We start from the raw sequence: 14,604 nt of genomic DNA, 5'->3' as shown, positions 1-14,604 counted from the left end.
TTATCGCTCCATGCCCAATTCATGCTTTCGTTGTTTTTTTTCTTCCTATATCAAGGAACTTTAGTTTGACAGTTATTTAACACATTCTTAAATGATTCTTATTTCTGCAGTTTTTTCCTTCCTGGATCAAATTGTTCTTAGCTATTACTTTATTTCCTATTCAGTATTATTTAGAGTGTTGTCCTTTACACCTTTAATATTCAACATTACTGTCACCCAGTTTGACTCGAACCAATATGTGGTATTCTAGCATAATCTACCGACTTTCATATGTACATACATTTTAAACAGATTTTTGACAGATTTTCAATCATCAAAGAAGCATTGCATTTGTCATATAAGCCTTCTTTCTCATTGTATTGTAAGTTGTTATAATTCGTTGCTCTTTTGTAGAATAATTTGATTTTGTGTACTTTTTTAGTGAGGGTTAGTTTGAATAATCAACTAATTTTAATTTTGATTTCTGATACAAGGATATGAATTTAAGGATTTCAGTTTATTATCACTAAAAACATACATATGAAAGTTAATGTTAGCAATACCAAAATATCCTTGAATATAGTATTTAATATTAGTGTTTTAACTATTGTGTGCTCCTTAATCAAATGCAAACAATATTATAGATAATGTTTGACAGTTCAAGCAATTAAGTTTGGTGTCGGAAATTATACCATTGGTAAGGAAAAGTATTATACAATTTGACAAATTGAATTAACTAAAGGTTTGATATCTATGTTCCTGCATATTTTATTTACCTCCTTGGTGTTCCCATTCTATTAAAATGAAAATAAATTTCCTCTACCTTTAAATAACACTTCAAAAGATGGTTGAACTTCATTTGGGATCATTTTGAATCATTTTGTAAATTCTATGGTTGATGATTTTCTTTTTATCCCTCTCTCATTTTAAAATCAGTTCTAAATTCTTCTTTTCTTTAGTTCATGTATCTACTGCTAGTTTTTATTACATTAGTTCCTATTTTTAGACCATTAAGCCTAACTCCCTCACTATTTAAGTATAAATGCAGGTGCACATGGTAGTTTCTTATGTCACTTTCTATAAAAGATTTAAAGGTGATTGATATGGTGCACATAGAAGTTACCAAGACAACTCTAAGTTGGTTAAATTGCTTGTATTGCATAAGTTTGTATTGCATAAGTTTTATTTCTTACAAACTATAAGTTTGTATTGCATAAGTTTGTATTGAATAAGTTTTTTTAAGGGTTTGAAAATTTTCATCTTGTGATTGCTCTATTTTGACGCGTGGAGGCATGTTCTTCTTTGGACAATCGATAATTTTGATGAATGTTGTGCTATTCATGTTTCCAGTTATAAGAGTTATCTTAATTTTTTTTTCTCTAGTTTCCTTATCGAAATGTTGTCTTGTGAAACTCTTCAATGATGCTTTATTGAAAGAAATTAAGGTGATGGTAGTTCGACATCCAGATACTTTGACTGTAAGTGGCTCAGCTTATTGTCCTTTATCAAACACTTAGTTTCTTGATGATTTCTGAGCCGAGTAAAATCATTGGTATAAGATGGAAATTATAAAAGCAGGCAATAAGGGCTATGCTGCAGAGATTTTGGTTGTCACGTACAATCGACATACGGAGGATGTAGATGACGAATCAAAGCTTAGGATACTTCTGGTAAGTAGTATGAATTTACATCTGGCAGATATTAACATGGTGAAGTAATAATAACATCAAGTTGTGCTAAATAAGAGGTACTAAACTTGGATATCCAAAGAAATTATGGTACTTTCTTTGCATCTAACTCATTTTCACAGTGAAGAGTTTATCTAAAATTTAAATATTCTAAAAGTAAAAAAAAACTTAAAGTCATTCAAGTTGTATGATATCCTTTTCATGATGTTTAATGCAATTTTGTCAGATTTTAATGGTTCATATTTGTGACAGAACATTCCTTGTATTCCAAAGCTTTGGACAGCATGGGAGAGAACTTATTACCTCTGAGGTAGCTTGGCAACTACTTTCTATTTTAGCCAAAGAATGTAATATGCAAAGAGTGGATCTTATGTTCATCCAAAAACTGCTGGATAACCTTGTCATAAAGGTAACATAAAACAAGAACTTGAAAGAAACCTTTTGACAGATCATACAAATACTAAATCCTGAAATCACTAGTCATTTGTTAGTTTTACACTTTTCTTAGATAAATTGTTTTTAGATCTTTGTAATTTCAAGTTATACCAGAACTCTGAACTAGATGATATGCATTAGTCATCTGAAAATATCTTTCATTTTATCCCTCTCATTTTAAAATTAGTTCTAAATTATGCTTTTCTTTAGTTCCTGTATCTACTGTTAGTTTTTATTACATTAGTTCCTATTTTTAGACCATTAAGCCTAACTCCCTCACTATTGAAGTATGAATGCAGGTGCACATGGTAGTTTCTTATGTCATTTTCTATAAAAGGTTTAAAGGTGATTGATATGGTGCACATGGAAGTTACCAAGACAACTCTAAGTTGGTTAAATTGCTTGTATTGCATAAGTTTCTATTGCATAAATTTTATTTCTTAGAGATTATAAGTTTGTATTGCATAAGTTTGTATTGAATAAGTTTTTCTCTTCCGTTTTACAGATATTGAGTGTTGTCCTGGAATTCTGGAAATCCTTCTTTCATGTCCAGATATTAGAGCTATGCGAAATATTTATGCTCTGGTTATAGTTCATACAATACTTACTACAATTCTCTTTTTTCTTATATTTTATATTTTTTTTTGATAAGTTTTGTTTAATTTTTCTCTTGTAGGTATGTAACTCGGGCAATTCGTGAGGCTTGAGATTTTTGATGCAAGGAGTGAGCTTTGTTAGGTTCTATCTTGCCTTGCTAATGTGTAAAAGCCATATGGAGAACAATAATGGAAAACATGTGATTTATGGTTTGATACTACTAAGTTTGATGAGTACAACTCATTTTGTATATTTTAGCTGTCATATTTTGGATTTAGTTTTGTATTGGTGGTTGTTTATATTAAATAAAGATTGGTTGTTTGGTATTATCATGTTACATCATGAACATTAAAGACAACGATTAAAAACGTTGTAAAAAGTATGTAACCACAACGAATTTTTTTTTGTAAAAAGTGATAAAAGACAACGGTTTTATCCGTTGTAAAACATATTAAAATTATATACCACAACGTTTATATCTATTGTAAAAAGAGTCTACTACAACGGTTTATATCTGTTGTAAAAAGAGTCTACCACAACGATTTATATCTGTTGTCGAAATTATCTACCACAATGGTTTTAAAACGTTGTCGTATCCTTCGTAAATAAATTTTGAGCATATAAACAACAACAGATAAAAACCATTGTCGAATGTCTACAAAGACAATGGATTCAAAACCGTTATTGTAGGGCAATACATTCTGCAACACCCTCAGTTACAACGGTTTTTTTGACCCTACGACAACGGATAATATCCGTTGTCGTTTGCAGTTTTTGTTGTAGTTAAGATTTCTGGGTGGCGACATATCTTGCAATGCCTTCACCTTGCTAGGGTTCGCCTCGATGCCACGCTCGGTGATGATGTATCCCAGGAAGCGTTCGCTTTTGGCTCCAAACAGACACTTCTGGGGGTTCAACTTGACTTCGTACGTTCTCAGTGTCAGGAAGGTTTCTTCTATATCTGCACACAGATCGACCGCTCGAAGTGATTTAATGAGTATGTCATCTATGTATACCTCCAAGTTCCGCCCGATCTGCTTTCGGAACACCTTGTTCATGAGCCGCTGGTACGTAGCTCCGACATTCTTTAGTCCGAATGACTTCACGTTGTAGCAGTAGGTGTCGTCCGCCGTAATGAAGTTGACTTTCTCTTGGTCTTCCCGGGCGAGCGGCACTTGGTGATAACCCTGATAAGCATCCAGCATGCATATTAGTTTGCACCCGGCGGTTGAGTCCACCATTTGTTCAATCCGGGACAGTGGGTAAAAATCCTTCGGACACGCCTTGTTCAGGTCACGGAAGTCGATGCAGACTCTCCATTTGTTGCCTGACTTGGAGACTAGCACCACATTTGCGAGCCAGCTTGGGAACTGTACCTCGCGTATGTGGCCGACCTCCAGGAGCTTCTCGACTTCCGCCCGTATGATGACGTTCTGCTCGGCACTATAGTCCCGCTTCCTTTGCTTGACGGGACGAGCGTCCGGCCGGACGTGTAGCTCGTGCTGTACGATGCTTGGAGAGATTCTTGGCAGCTCGTGCGTCGACCACGCGAAGATGTCGTGGTTTTGTTGGAGACATCTAGTCAGCTCCTCCTTTTAGCTTGCCTCCAGGTCGGAGGCTATGAACGTCGTGGCCTCCGATTGGGCTGGGTGGATCTGTACCTCCTCCTTTTCTTCATAAACAAAAGTAGGCAGCTTCTCGGTTATAGCGTTTACCTCGAGGCCTTCCGAGCCGACCTCAACTCGGCTCGCACCATCTCCACATAGCAACGCCGTGCTGCCAACTGATCGCCTCTAACTTCTCCCACTTAGTTTTCCACGGGGAACTTGATCTTCTGATGGAAAGTTGAGACGACAGCCCGGAACTCGTTGAGTGCCGGTTGGCCCAAAATGACATTGTACGCCGAGGGAGCGTCCACAATGATGAAATTAGCGGTCCGCGTCCTACTGAGTGGTTCTTCCCCAAGCAAAATGACCAACTTCATCTGACCGACTGGTTGAACCTCATTACCAGTGGCTCTGAACAAGGGCGTGGCCATTGGTAGCAGCTCCGCCCTGTCGATCTGGAGCTGGTCGAACGCCTTCTTGAAGATGATGTTGACCGAACTCCATGTGTCAATAAAGATGCGATGAATAGTATAGTTTGCTATTACCGCTCGGATGATGAGGGCGTCATCGTGCGGCACTTCGACTCCCTCGAGGTCGCCAGGACCAAAGCTGATCGCCGGCCCGTTCACCTTCTCTTGGCTACATCCCACAACATATATTTCAGTCGTCGGGCGTACGACTTGCAAGCTCGGTTGGAGTTACCACCTGTTGGTCCACCAGCGATGATATTGATTTTCCCCCGAGCGACATTACTTCTATTTTCTTCCTTCCGAGCAGATGGTCTGGCTTGCTCATGGGAGACTCGAGGGTTGGCCCTTGGTTGGTGATGGTGCTGCTGATGGTGGTGCTGCTCGGGTGAACGCCTAACTATTCACCGCTTGGCGTGCTGATGATGAGCTCGCCTGTCCAGTGAAGGTGATCGGCGGCGATAGTTCCTCGGCTCAGGTTGGCTGACCAGGGGGAGACTCCGGCAGTCTCGAATGTTATGAGTGGCTTATTGATGGATTTTGCAAAATATGGGTGTCCATACCTTGCCTTTTTGTCTAGGCCGCTCGGCCGCAATGTGCTGAACGGCGGGCGACCTGGAATCTTGAGGTGGCCTCATCCCCTCGTCACGTGGTCCTCTCGGTGGTTGCTGGTTGGTGTGTGTTCTCCATTTGGTTTGGGCTGGGGGCTCGCCTGACGCTTCCTTCTTTCAGGCCGCTTGCGCTTCCTTCACGTTAATATACTCACTTGCTTTTTTCAGCATGTGGTCGTAGTCGCGAGGCGGCTTCCTGATGAGCGAGCGAAAGAAGCCCCCGTCGACTAAGCCTTGTGTAAAAGCATGCATCATTGTCTCAGACGAGACCGCGGGCATGTCCATAGCTGCTTGGTTGAAGTGTTGGATGTAGGCTCGGAGAGTTTCTCTTGGGCCTTGCTTCATGGAAAAGAGGCTGACGCTGGTCTTCTGATAATTTCGGCTGCTGGCAAAGTGATGGAGGAATGCCGTTCGGAACTCTCTGAAGCTCTGAATTGATCCGTCCGGCAACCTCCGGAACCAGCGTTGTGTCGAACCGGACAATGTAGTGAGGAAGACTCTGCATTTGACTCCGTCGGTGTATTGATGAAGAGTAGCAGCATTATCGAACTTACCGAGATGGTCATCCGGATCGGTTGTACCGCTATACTCTCCGATCGATATGGGAGTGTAATGCTTTAGGAGAGGGTCTTGTAAGATCGCCTCGGAGAACTGGCGATTGACCCGCTCGGGGGATGACTCTGCACGCGGTGCCTTCCCCTTCCTGGCGTCCCGCACGGGCGCTTCATCGGACGATCTCTGGTTGGCTAGGGCTAGCTCCGACGGAGTCTGGAACAGTGCCCGATGGAACGGAATAGGGGCGGCTGGCGCGTCTCCTGGTGTGCCGGTCTGCCCCTTGCTCTGCGCCCAGGTAGAGTATTGTTCCGGTCGGTCCTCCATTACCGCTCGACCCCCAGAAACCGAGGCAGCTTGCTGCGCTATCCACTCGGCTTAGGCCTTCTGTTGTTGCTCGACCATCTTCGCAGCTCGCGCTTGGATGAGTGCGTCGAGCTTCTCGGGAGAGAGCATCACCATGAGTTGGCGTCCAGCTTCTTCCATCTTCTCTACTTGGATTCAGGTGCGTTCCCATAGACGCGCCAATGCGACTATAAACCCCCAGCCCGAAGACCGTCGAGCGGCGACGTTAAATCCCAGAGTCGGACCGAGGACTATAAACCCCTCGGCCCGAAGACCGTCGAGCGGCGACGTTAAATCCCAGAGTTGGACCGGTGACTATAAACCCCTCGGCCTGAAGACCGTCGAGCGGCGACGTTAAATCCCAGAGTCGGACCGACGACTATAAACCCCCGACCCGAAGACCGTCAAGCGGCGACGTTAAATCCCAGAGTCGGACCAGTGACTATAAATTCCCCGGCCCAAAGACCGCCGAGTGTCGCTCGGAAAGAATGTGTTCAGAGAAGTAAACAAGAACAAAATTAAAAGGTTATATTGACTCGTCGCAGGGCCAGTACATAGACAAAAGGCGGATAAAAGTCGGATAAGAGTCAGATAAATTCGGATAATATTAACTCGCTGAACGACGAGTATACAGATGAAACACCAAAATTTAAAGGCGCTCCTCACTCCAGAACATCGAAGATTGGCTCAGAGATGGTTTCCAACAGTTCGACAATGTCTTTGGGGGGGGGGGGGATAGACGCTGTTTCCAGAACATGGCCCTTCGCCTTCAGATAAGCAGTTGTAGCCTGGATGACTTCCTCAAAGGCCAGGACTAACCGATCACTGAACTTCTTGCCAAACTCATCTGAGCGGAAATAGTTCTACCTCATCACAGCGAAGCGACCTAATTCACCGTCTTGGTACTCCTTGAAGGCAGCTCGGGCGGCTTCGAGGTCGTCCTGGAGAACCTTCTTATCTCCTTGAAATTTAGCTTCGTCAGCCGATCAACTTTCCCGCTCGGTGGATAGCAGGCCAGTCAATTCTTGGACGCGTTGCTGCAGCACTCGGGCCTGCACATTCTTTGCCTCTAGATCAGAAACGACCCTATTTTTCGTGTTGGTCGATAACTTAATCTCCTGGTCGTGAGATTTGACCTGGGCTTCGAGCTCAACCACCCTGTTTTCCAGGCCAGAAGACTTGTGTCGCTCGACCTCCAGCAGTTTCACTGTTTTATTCAGCTCGGTCTGAAGCATGGCATACGAGGGCCCTTGAATTGGCGCCCCTCCAGAAATCTGAAGTTTCTTCAACTCTTCCTCCAGCGCCGCCAGGCGGTTGCTGACCGCGATGTTCTTCACTTAGTTCTGCGCTCAGATGAAATAATATCAAGAATCAAGTAAAATAGTCATATAGAAGTTTGAGGGGCATACCCTGGTAGCCTGCTGCAAGTGGCTATCATTGAGCTAACCGGGAGTCATTAAGGCAACGCGGGCCCTCGCATCCTCCCATATTTTGGCAAGTGGCCCGCGGATGATGATTTGATGTTCGGGGGCAGTCGGTCGATCAGCCGCCAGAAGGAATTCTTCTGTTGGGAGATGTAGGACAACTTTAATCACTCAACGACCACTCGGATCAGACTGGGATGAAGTTGAGCGATCGGACGACTCGCCAAGCAGAGCGGAGATTATGCCTGAGTGCCTAAGCCGACGAGGGGCTCGGGGCAGAGAATTGACCGGTTGTGCTTTGAGGGAGGCCACTGGTAGATCGAGTTGTAAGGGAGTTTGATCTGAGGAAATTGCCTCGACTGAAACGGGGGCTGGGTCGACTGCTGCAGAAGGAGCACCGACCTGCTCTGACACCGGTTCCACAGATGTGGCCGAACGGGCAAGGGGATCCGTCCGGCGTCGCTTGCGTGTCACCAGTGGAGCATCGTCGGCCGAGGGCCCAACGCCCTCCGACGTAGGATGTCCAGCAGACGAAGTAGCATCGCCGACCGCCTCGGCTGCAAGTTCCTGAACGGGCGACTCTCCGACGGCAAGTGGATCTTCTTCTCTTTCACCCTTGTGTGAGCCGACCGGCTCAATGCCCAGGTCGGCCATCTCCTTAGCTATTGCCGCCTCTATCTCAGCGGCCCTCAACTTCATCCGATCGGCGGCCTTGGCGCGCTACATGATGTCAGCTGCATAAAAGAAGAATAAATCAGTTAGATCAAAAGGAAAGGGGGCGAGGAAAACGCTTACCCATGCTGCTCGGAAGCTTCGTTTGGATCAGACTTAATCCGAATATGTACAACACACTCTCACAAAGCAACTTATGGATGTTGAACTTTTGCCCGGCCAGTTGGTTGGCTGCATGGAGGTAGGTCGGCTGGCTCTTGTATTTACCAAGGTCCAGCGGGGTCAGCACGATGGTCTACCATTTGGTTCGGAAAGCTGGTAGCTTGGGAAGACGAAGGTAAAAGTATTACTCCTTCCAATGTTTATTCGAGGTCGACATTTTGTCGAAGAAAACAAGGCCGATCCGCGACTGGAAGAGGAAGGTACTCCACTCGAACTGTTTGGGATAGTAGAAATAATGGAAAATCTTGGGGACTAAGGGAATGTCGTGCAACCTAAAAAGGACGACCACTCCACACAACAACCTGAATGAGTTTGGGACGAGTTGGCCGAGCGGAAGGTGGAAGTAATTACACACTTCAAGGATAAACGGATGTAGAGGAAAGCGCAGACCGGCCACAAACTGGTCTCAGAAGAAACAAGTAGTGTCGGGTGGCGGGTCGTGTGGTCGATCGGATGAGGTAGCTAATATTAATCTATAGGCAGATGGGAGTTCGAAGTCGCAGACGAAGTTCGTCGCGTCACCCTCATCGAACCGACTCTCCATGGTCGTATACCAGAGGCCGGGAGAGGGATTAGATGGTTGCGATGTGCTCGCCATCGCCAGAATAGTAGAAAAAGCAAGAACCAGAGAACAGAAGGATGGATGAAAGAGAAGGTCGGAACAGTACCGAACGAACACAGAGGTTGCTAAAATACTAAAGAAAGCACAAAGAAGAAGATAAAGGGCAGGGAATCCTTACAGGAAAGGGTGACAGGGAGAGGAGGCGAGAGATTGCCGGGACGCTGGGAAACTGGTTCGCCGGAGTACGGAGCGTGAAAGAAGGCCTCTGAACGCTCGAATGCAGAAGTGCGGCGGGGGATAGCGATGAAGGCTTTACAAGGATGGGCCCGATGCTGCCCAGCCGTGGGATTCAGGTCACGGGACCCGAGGCTTGCATCTAGCCGTTCATTTCAAACAACCTGGGGTCCCATCGGAAGTGACGCCACCGCTGCATGATGATGACGATAGTGCCACGTGGCGCCCGGGCATAGGATCACATTTAATGAGCGCCATTACGTATTCAGGGACGCATGCTCGGCCTTAATGGCAAGGATTTGCACAAATGTTGAAGGGATTCTAAAAGCGTCAGCATGGATCGACTTACAACTGGCCCGACAGCTAGCGGAAAGAAATGAAACAAGTTCTATCAGGCAATCCGCCGAACGGCCGAAGGGCGCTTTCATTGGGCCCGTGCAGAAAAACATTTACATTAGTGGCCGAGCGGCCATCAGACCACTGAGCTAATAGTCTAGTTAGTCGGACCTACAACCTCCTTCGACTAGACTTGAGGGGAAGGCAAGTGATACGGGGATAAGGGTAAGGGGGGCCATATTGGTAGTGGTCAACGACACGTGCTGGGAAGTCAAAGCCCAAGGGGCCCGCCAATGGTTCCCGCCGATAGGAGACAAGACTTGGCCCAGCAGCCGAACCAGCATGCAGTCAAACCAAACCACAGGTCGGGGTGCCAACGCTCAGAAGGGGAGTTGGTCGGCCGAGCGGTCTGTCCGCCCGGTCGAACGCCAAGCCAAACAATGTGGCTCGTTCGAGTGTGTGGCCGAGCGGGCTTCTGGCTCGGTGCGGCACGCCCTGTGACCGGATGCTGGAAGGCCTAAGCGGTCGTCCCGCTCGGCCCGGTGACAGACAAACAACGCAGAAGAGGACAAAAGGGGTAATGGGTGACATCGACCTCGAGACAACTGCCGCCGACGGGCAGCATGGTCGGCGGTCGGGTCGTACAGAGAATCGTACGGTGGAAGTTTCCACTGCCATGGCAGAAATATGCTCGGATAGTTGCGGTATGACGTCAGGTACGCTTTTCTGACATAACCATTCTGAGGTATGCTTTGAGGGACGTGTACACCTCGGGAAGCGTGCACGCACCTCTCCGGGGTCCTATATAAAGACCTCTTGACTTCGACGGAGCTATGTTTTTCTCCTCTACTGTAGCCACAGTCTCGTTATTTTGCCTCTACTTCATCTCGCCGCTGCCTGACTTGAGCGTCGGAGGGTCGTCGTCGGGAACCTCTTCCCGGCCCGGCTTTGTTGCAGGTTCACCAGAGGTCCACGTCACTGAGGAGATCACCCGGAGGCAGCAGAGAGCACTACGCCCCCAGTTTTCATCGACTCAGCGCTCGGACAGGATCACATCAAATATGATCTAACTGATGCATCTACAACAGGATTTAGCTTCAATCAATCTCTAAAGTTCAAAAAATCAAAACAATAGCTTAAAATGGCTGACCTGAATCCATCACAAAGACTATTGCTTTTTACTTATCGCCAGAGTTCCTGCTAGTACAGAATAGTCTTCTACAGGAGTGGCGGCGACAATCCTTATCTCTCTCCTAATGAAGAAGAGAAGAGGTTGAAGAGACTCTCAACATGCCATAATTCATGAGCATCTTCTTTTATATACCAAACTCATCTTATAGGGACTATCCACCTTAAAGCCCATCCATCATTAAGAGTTCATCAATGTTATAAACCAGGTTTTGGATCTACTAATTGAATTCATATCCATTTAATCTAAAGCCTCTTTATATGCTTGAATCATTAGATCACTTAATTGAGTTTAGTTACTTTAATGATAATTAGTTGTGTGTATGTTAATCAAGTGTAAGTCTAACCTTATGAAAATCAAGTTCACCCCTCAATTGGATCTAGTCCACTCATGTGGACTTAATCCTACAATCTCTCACTTGAGCAATACTTAATTCTTTATACACCATACAATCCCTAAGTTGAGCTCAACATACCAAACTTTATGGGTTAAATACCCCTTTAAATAATCTTGTCCATTAAATCAATTATTACAGGACTAAAGAAGTTATAGTTATTATAACTATAACAAAATCCAACAATAATTACAGTAGTAATATCATTAATGACATAGATTGAATGTGGATGTGTAGTTAAAGAATGACATGAAATGTGATCTATAAGTATTCATTCTCAATAAGTCATCTTTATGATCTAGATGGGTCCAAATCTATTTATCAAAACCTTATGCTAAACCGTAGTGGTAAATCATGATTCAACTTTATAACTCTAAATGAAGTTCACATCATATTTACAACAACCAAATATAAAACCATAATAGTAAATATGATATCCATATATCAATGAAGTCAAAATCATGCACACATATAGAAAAACTACAATATATACAATGAGCAAAAAATATGTGTTCATGAACATAGAGCTCTACACAAAATACAGATTCCTACATAATGAGTACTTCATCAAAAGAAAGTATTGGATCGTGACGCATGTGAGAGGGGGGGGGGTGAATCATGTGGTTTTTAAAACTTGTTTACTTTTAAAAATTAAAAGCATAGTACGCAGTGAAAAACGAAAATGAGAAAGTAAAAGCCAAGACATAAGAAAACACAGACAGTTTTTACTTGGTTCGGAGCCTTCGGCGACTCTTACTCCAAGGCCTAGGTCCCGCGGACCTATCGATAGACAATCCACTAAAAACTTCTTTCGGTACCCCTGGAAGAGATAATCAAGTACAAAAAGGTTAGGTCAAGTGCAACACACTGCACTTGCCCTTTTATAGTAATTAAGTACAAAGACAAAGTTACCAACACTCTTATGGATCGAAATGAGAACTCTTCTTGTGTTGATGTCTATCTGTCAGGCGCGATCGGAACTCCTTGGATCAGTCGTTAGGCTCAGCAGCTTTGTAGTAGAGTCGTAGCAGTAATCAGGAGCAGTCGAAAGCTTGAATGAGCGTACAGTAGCTCGTATGTAGTTGTTATGTCAGTGTCTACTTGAGATTGCCTTATAAAAGACTTGGAGGGCGCCTCCAATAAGGCAAAACTTATCCCTAGCAAACCGGCACTTATCCGTGACTTGTCAAAATCTATCCTGCGGAAGGCGCCTTTCATAGCCATGGAAGGCGCCTTTCATAGCCATGGAAGGCGCCTTCTATGAACAATACCAAGGCGTCTTCTATAGCCATGGAAGGCGCCTTCGGGTATTGTTCACCCGAAGGTAGACTTGCTTTCTTGCTTGCCCTGCACAAAATGTGCTAGTCTAAATACCCTGCAAGACAAGTGTTAGCACAAACACAGACAAATAGAAAAGAGAAATTAGTTCCTGTCCTCTCAGGACCAGGAACTAGTCAAGGTCTCAGCTTAGGGATCCCAAATGGACCTATACTGGACCAATGCTTACTATCCCTCAATTGGGACGCGCCCTCACAGTCACTCTTCTCCAGTGACTTACCTTTATTTACTTTTTGCCAAACATCCGATCAACTCGTTGACCAGTCCGAACTTCATGCCAGCTATTCGGTCGGTCCGTCGACCTAGTTAAACTTCCCTGTAATACTGAGTTAGCACAATAGATAAAATGGTAAGGTAAAATAGTGTTAACAGAATTTAATATTCGCTGGTCTGATCAACCACGCGCGGCCGATCGAAAATCAATCGATCACATATAACCTAGGGTTATCTCTCCCTAGGGTTGCCTAGCTTCACTCACTAGGACTTCCATTGCCTAGCTTCACTCACCAAGACTTCCTCCATCTAGCTTCACTCACTAGGGTCCGACTTCACTAATTAGGACTTCCACCACCTAGCTTCACTCACTAGGGTCTGATTTCACTCACCAGAACTTCCACTACTTAGCTTCACTCACTAGGGTCTGACTTCACTCACCAGGACTTCTACCACCTAGCTTCACTCATTAGGATCCGACTTCACTCACTAGGACTTGCGCTACCTAGCTTCACTCACCAGGACTTCCACTTTGCCTAACCTTAGGTTAGGACTTACCTTTGCTAGTCATCTAGTCCTGATTAGACTTATTTCTCCCAAACATCAAGTCCTGTTTAAATCAAATCTTAGTCAAGTTAACCAAACTTAGATATATTGTCAAACATCGAAACCCTAGAGATCGATTGCACCAATAAAAAGAATCTCCATATTCAGCACATGTTGATGAAATACCTTGGGTGACAAATCCTTGATGAGTGGATCCGCTAACATGAATCTGTTCTTATATGTTCTATCATTATTTGACTATTCTGAATTCTTTCTTTAACCGCCAAAAACTTTATGTTGCTGTGTTTAGATTTTGAATAACTGCGGTTATTTTTGGAATACAATTTTGCAGCTTTGTTATCACAATTGATCTTCAATGGCTTGTCAATGCCTCCAATGATCTGTAATCCTATGATAAGGTTCTACATTCATATCCCGTGGTTGGAAGTTTCATAGCAGCCTATAAACTCTACCTCCATAGTGGAAGTGGATATTAACATTTATTTGATGCTTTCCCATGATATAGCCCCCTCCGCCAACATGAAGACATAACCAGAGGTGAACCTCTGGTTATCCAAGCATCCAGCAAAATCGGAGTCTGAGTATCCAATGATCTCTAGATCTCTGATATGTGAGCATGTAATCCTTCGTTCTTTGTAAATACTGCATAACCCTCTTTACAGCTTTTCAATGCACTGGTCCAAGGTTACCTAAATATCTGCTCAATATTCCTATAATGTACATAAGATCCAGACACGTACATACTTGAGCATATAACAAACTCCCTACTGCTCACTACAAGAAAATTACTTATTCGCAGCGCGCTATTAACAGCGCACATTAAAAGTATGCTGTTAATAGTATTATTAACGACATATATGTTAATGTGCACTATTAATAATATAAATTTAAAAAAAGAAAAAAATCATGTATATATATTAACAGCGTACATTAAAATTTATTAATAGCTTGCATGTTAACATGCGCTGTGAATATTTGACAACAATGACTGCATGCAAGAATAAATATGCTATGGATACTTTCATTTACCAATAGCATATGGTATGCTGTAAATGGAATTACAATAAAAGAAGATCTTCCTCAATTAAAAAAAATTAGCCATCGGCGCAAAGTGCCAAATAGCAAGCAAGTTAAAAAAAATGCCAAACGTTTTTTCGCTTAGTTAAAAACAC

General features: G+C 43.9%; 1 pseudogene; it reads left to right on the top strand.

Annotated features, from left to right (window-relative positions):
* LOC122010990 overlaps positions 1-14,604 on the top strand; it is a 52,162-nt pseudogene that overhangs the window by 3,361 nt on the left and 34,197 nt on the right.

This window comes from Zingiber officinale, chromosome 8A (assembly GCF_018446385.1).
Source record: "Zingiber officinale cultivar Zhangliang chromosome 8A, Zo_v1.1, whole genome shotgun sequence".
In the NCBI taxonomy this organism is placed as follows: domain Eukaryota; kingdom Viridiplantae; phylum Streptophyta; class Magnoliopsida; order Zingiberales; family Zingiberaceae; genus Zingiber; species Zingiber officinale.
This window is presented reverse-complemented; position numbering and strand designations above follow the sequence as displayed.